The sequence below is a fragment of the Diabrotica undecimpunctata genome, chromosome 8, assembly GCF_040954645.1.
Source record: "Diabrotica undecimpunctata isolate CICGRU chromosome 8, icDiaUnde3, whole genome shotgun sequence".
NCBI classification, from domain to species: Eukaryota; Metazoa; Arthropoda; class Insecta; order Coleoptera; family Chrysomelidae; genus Diabrotica; species Diabrotica undecimpunctata.
The window spans coordinates 83,652,571-83,659,301 of record NC_092810.1 but is presented as its reverse complement, the minus strand read 5'-3'; positions in this window follow the sequence as shown (position 1 = coordinate 83,659,301).

Genomic DNA, 6,731 nt, shown 5'->3' with positions numbered 1-6,731 from the left:
CAACTAAACATCCGTTACTCCATAAAGATCATTCAAGTCTATGCACCAACATCGAGTCACGCTGACGAAGAAATAGAACAGTTCTATGATGACTTGTACACAGCTGTTTTAGAAGACCAAGAACATTTTACGGTAAAATGTGGCGACTTTAATGCCAAAATAGGAATAAGCACTGATCCAGCTGAAAATGCCATCGGAAATCTTGGCACACCAGATAGAAACGAAAGGGGCAAAATACTCCTAAATTTCCTATTAGAAAACAATCTATATTTAATGAATAGCTTCTTTTATAAGGAAATCCATAGAAGATGGACTTGGAAGAGCCCCGATGGTAAGATAAAAAATGAGATCGACTTCATCATCACTGACAAAAAACATATAGTCAAAGATGTTACAGTCTTAAATCAATTTAGAGATTTCTCAATACAACAAGAGAAGACGTAAATAACCTAAACGAAGAAATAGTAGATACATTAACACAAGCTCAGGAAAAATCTGGCTTTAAACATGGAAAAGAACAAAAAATTAGTAAAGAAACGAAACAATAAATGGAAGACCGTAGAATGCTCAGAAGTCAAGGAAATGTTGACTCACAAGATATAAACAGCATCAATAAAGAAATCTCTAAAGCCATCAGACGGAATATTAGAAAATACAACAAGAAAATTATAAAAACTATAGAAGACAACAAAAGCATGAAACCATTGAGGAGAAAAATGGAAAATGGCAAAAAAGAAATCTTCCAACTTAAAGACAAAAATTGAAATATTATCTCAGATAGACCAAGCATATTACATATAGTAGAAAGTTTCTATGAAACATTATACAAAAGTCAAGTTATTCCAGAGCTCATCGAACAACCAATACAAAAGGTATATAATGTAGGATCGGAAGATATACCAGATATATCACGAGAGGAAATTCACCATGCCCTCCAAAATATGAAAAATAATAGAGCTCCGGGGGAAGATGGTGTAGTCATTGAGACAATTAAACTAGGAGGTCCACTTTTGATGTCCCGAATCCAAACACTTTTTAATCTATGTCTGCATAGTGAAAACATTCCAAGTACATGGAAGAATTTGGTTACAATCCTCCTCCACAAAAAAGGGGATAAATCAGATCTCAAAAACTATAGGCCAATTAGTTTGCTTAACCACCTATACAAGCTCTTTACTCGAACACTGACAAACAGATTAGAAGCAAAATTCGATTTCTATTAATCAGAAGAACAGGCAGGATTTAGAGCGGGACACGGAACAAACGACCATTTGCAATGCCTTAAAACTCTAGTTGAAAAGTCTATCGAATATAACAGACCCCTTGCTCTTATCTTTGTCGACTTCCACAAAGGATTTGACACAGTCGAAACAGTTGCTATTTTAAAAGAACTATCAGAATGCAGAATAGATCACAGGTATGCAAATATTATTCGAAATATATACGATAATGCGACAACAACCGTTAACCTCCACTGCATAACTGAGAAGATAAAAATTGGCAGAGGGGTACGGCAGGGAGATACCTTGTCGCCAAAACTATTTATAGCAGTTGTGGAGTACGCATTTAAACGGCTAGAGTGGGAATTAAAGGGTATTAGCATCGATGGAAAGATATTCAATCATCTCAGATATGCCGATGATATTGTTCTCATAACAGACAACTTAGGAGAAGCCAGAGTTATGCTACAATAACTACAGCAAGTAACCCAGAAAGTCGATTTAAAAATAAACTATGGAAAAACAAAAATGATGACCAATCTCGTCCCCAATGAGCTAATAGAAATCGAAAAGTCGCCCATAGAACTTGTGGAAAAATATGTGTATTTGGGTCACGAAATAAGGTTAACGCGAGATAACCAAACATGCGAGCTACTTAGAAGAATAAGTCTGGGTTGGGCTGCATTCGGAAAAATGAGAGACGTATTTAAAACAAATATACCGATCCATTTAAAACGAAAAGTTTTTAACCAGTGCGTTCTACCAGTCCTCACATACGGAGCAGAAACCTTAACTCTCACAAAAACATCAGCCGAAAAATTAAGAAGGACACAACGAAAGATGGAGAGATCAATGCTTGGAATAAGCTTAAGAAATAGAATAAGAAACGAGGAAGTTCGTAGACGAACCGGAGTGGAAGACATTATCGAACATATTACAAGGCAAAAATGGAGATGTGCAGGACATGTTGCAAGAATGAAAGACGACAGTTGGACAAAAAAATTGCTTAAGTAAAGACCACGGACTGACAAGCGAAGCCGAGGAAGACCCCCAACGCGATGGACCGACGACCTCAAAAGAATCGTGACCAATTGGATAGCAGAGGTGAAGAACAGAAGCAGATGGAAAAGTCTAGAGGAGGCCTATGTTCAACAATGGACAACTCAGGGCTGATTGATGATGATGATGATGTTCTTTGCAAAATCTGAGAAATAATCTCCTCTTTCATTTTTCTCGCCCAGTCCATAACATCTAATAATGTTACTTTGTCTGCCTTTTCCTATCTTAGCATTAAGGTCACCCATCAGAATAGTAAGTGAGTTGGTCAGTGACGGTCTTTACATCGGCGTAGAATTTTTATGTTCTTCCAGTTCACTTTCCGCTGTCGGTGCATACACTTGTATTAAATTTATATTTCTGGGTTTCGCGTTCAACTGAATCATTATGACCCGTTCAGATACCTGGCATATCGCCCTGTCACATTTGCTAACATCTTTTGTGACTATGAATCCTACACCATTACGATGATAATTACTGTCTTCTCCTGCATAATACACTTCATGATCATCCACATGGCATTGGCCAGATCGGGGCCATCGCATTTCACTAATACCCAGAATTGATATTTGCAGTCTTCTCATCTCATTTATGGCATTCTGTGTTTTTCCGGGTTCATATAAACTCCGCACATTCCATGTGCCTATTCTACAGCTTTTTTCGATATCAAATTTGACTGTTGTAAAGACCTTCTTCTCCGCCCTGGATGCCGTTGTGGTCTTCATCCATAACCCTGGAGAAGGGACCCTTAACACGTACTAGTTTCCCGGGCCAAGAAACACCTGGAATCTGCGAAAGGCAGGGATTGATTCACTTTCCCTGATAGGACTGTCCAAAAAGGAGTTCCTACCCGCTATCCGCGAATCTCTATATACAGCAGTTTTAATATATTAAAATGAGTGAGTTTATTATCTAAGGGGATGTCATATAGTTTTTAGAGAAATTCCCTTTAATTTAAGGTGTCGTAAGCGGTATTTACATTTACAAATACCACCCCTGATGCCTGATATCTTTCGTACTCGTTGTTACTTTTTGCACTCACGATGACCTCTATTAACATAAGTGACCAATTTAAAAAGTGATTTATAAATTATTGTAATTTAAATTTTATTAATTTATGAAACAAATATTGCACGTCATAAACTGTAGCAATCAGAAAGTTACTAAGATCTCCCTGCTGTACAGAGTTTTCTATAATTTTATGTGGTAACAAATATTAGAGTACTACTACTTTCTTAAACTGTTACACGAAAACTCCACTCGATATACGTACATTTATATGATAAATGTTTCAGTCCGATGCATTAAAAGAAAATACTAATGCATATGTTTCCAAAAATGGAAACTTTCCAAGTTTATAATAGACGCTTACTTAAGTTTAAAAATAATTAAAGCAAGTAATATAAATTACTACCTTGCCTATTAAACATAAAAGTAATATAAATTTATATGTCGGTTAACAATTTATATTATAAAAATTTTAACTACGTTAGCCAAGTATCTATAAAATTCCTCGATGCCTAAATTGATGAATATTAATATAAATTTCAAGTCCCACAATATACCTGCTGTAAAATTTCAAAATCTACGACTAATAAAATTATTGGCAACATTGCAGGAGCTTAGTTTTGTACCAGACAAGGTGTATACGGATCCCAAAAATGTTTTAACGTATTACGGAGCCTACTTGATCCTATGCGTTGGTCGGAGTCTACATAAAGCGCTACTTAGATAATAACATACTCGGTGTATATTTTCCTAGAGTTCGTATAACACCGTTTTAGTACGGAGCCCACATTAACCGCTAGATCTATATATATATATATATATATATATATAATATATATATATATATATATATATATATATATATATATATATATATATATATATATATATATATATATATATATATATATATATATATATATATATATATATATATATATATATATATATATATATATCTACGGCATAAAGTGGACTCCGCCCATGTTAAAATTCAGGTTCAAGTGAGCTCCGTGGTCAAGTCGACACCGATATACGGAGCTCACTTGACCATTCCATAATATTGGCTCTGTCGATTCGTCAACATGTATAGTTTCATAATTTTTAAAAATTTTGTGGAGCCCTTAAGTACCCCTGTATCATGAATGTATATTGCTTAGTTCACGTGTATATCTTATAGGGGTCGTTCAGATCTTTTTCATTGTATATTGGAACCATAGGTATATCGGTTTAAGTAAGCTCTGATAGTTTGGCAACTCTGCGATTAAGCTGTATACTTCTCGCGTATAGTCTGAACGGTTTATATGGACTCCTTATTTTTGTTATCATTCAAACGCATTACATTGTGTAACAGATATGAATACTATTAACTACCTGTTTTTGGTAGGTACGTGCTTTTCTAAAAATAGCTTTATAGATACAAAAGGATTTTGTTACCAAATTGGATTTTTTTCACATGCGGAAATTTCCTAATGTATTTTGTTAACGTGACTATGTCTTCATACGTTTTATTTAAGAATTCGATAGATAAGAACTTCTTTTATTTTATCCATTGTTTTATGATATCTTTTATACAGATTTTTTATTATTTTATTTCTTGTTTTATCTGTGTACTACAGATAGTAGTGCACAAAAAAAAGAAGAATGCTTAATTTATCTAACAACAATTATACCACTTCACCCATATTACATACTTACACCCATATTACATACTGAATGTTTTATCTCCTATTTAGGGGTAATATGTAGTCAATATAAGTGTAGTTAGTGTCAAATTTGCAATGATCAATATAAGTAATAGCTTACTGACTGTACTTTACATGTTTAGTTCAAATAAATAAACCTTGTCCCTTCAGAAAAGAGCGATTGGAATTGCAAAGTCAACTAAGAAAGTGTAATGAATCTTGTATCACCCCAGATTCACACAGGTTAACCGGTGTTTGAAGGCAAGAGTCCTCATTGTAGATTTAAGGAAGATAACTACCATAAGGAAGTTCCTTTCGAGAGTTCAGATGGCGAGAAGCAGCTTATTTTTTTTTGTATGTCTTGCAGATGTGTTGGTCTAGCTAGTTATTCCTCGATTCTAGTCATAAAATGGGTTGTTATTCGTGGAGTGGATGTTACGAATCTAGACTTTGTTTCTTTTGTTCTCTAGCTACTTATCTTCGGATATTATGTGGATTGATAACTACGATATTGTAGAGCTTATGTATGGATGTGAGTCATAATATGCGCTGAATTTGGCTGACTAATTTATAGCTAAATCTACGTGTTAAGTATGTATTGATATCACCCATACAAGCAAGGTATATTCGGCGGCAGAAGCATAGAGTTCAAGCGTCTACGTTTTAAGAGTGGAAGGATGTGCTTCCCATTTTTAGCTGACAAGTTCGCGAAGAATATTATTTTTCTGGTTCTAGTTTTCCATTTAGTTTTAAACAAAGTTCTGTGAATTACAAAGTGTGTTTAAGGATTTCATGACACTATTGGTTCAGGTATATGTTCAAATTTGTGAAAACGTCTCTGTTAGGGACATTGAAGGAGCCCGCCTGACTTTTTCCAGGGTTTGGCTTAAAATTAATTTATAATCTATTTTTATTGTGTTTAAGATATGATATTTAGATTTTTCTCCACTTCAGCAACAAAATTTTTTGGTTGTGCAACAATAGATGTATCGTCTACAAAATAAAAGTCCTAGTATTTACTGGTATGGGTTGTGTAAATATTATACAGTGTAGGTGCCATTACGGTACCCCAAAGGAGACCGTTCTACTACGTTCTCCATCTTCATCTTCTATTCTTATCATTGAGTGATACGGAAAATCTTCTGTTGTGTAGGCATACGCGGATAATACAAGTGAGTTTATTACCTAAGGGGATATCACATAGATTTTGGAGAAATGTGCTTTAATTTAAGGTGTCGTAAGCAGAATTTAGATTGACAAATACCACTCCTCATGTCTGATATTTTTCATATGCGTCTTTGCTGTGTTGGGCAAGATTTAGTATGTGTAACGAACATGATCTATCCTGTCATATATAGCGACTTTTATCTTTCAATTGAAGTTTTTCTTCTAATATCGGTTTATATTAAGGATCATATGCAGAAGTATTTTGTATAGCTGAAAAAATAAATAGATATATTGGCCGATAGCTTTTGTGGTCGTTGGGGTTTTTGTCAGGTTTAAGCAAGGCCACAACTTTGTCTTTGCTTTGCTTGTCTACACACTTTGTATATTAGCCATTGTTGTATTTTTTTGTCCAAATTTTATAATTAGTTTTGTGCTTAGATCCTCAGTCAGGAGCCGTAATATTGTTCATAATATACGTGGATAGTGGATCCAAATTCAACATCGTTGAAAGGTTTCCTCAGCTGACTTGTTTGTCCTCTCTCATTTTATGTTTTTCTTTGCCGGCATTTATTATGTTTATTTCGTTATTTTCAGC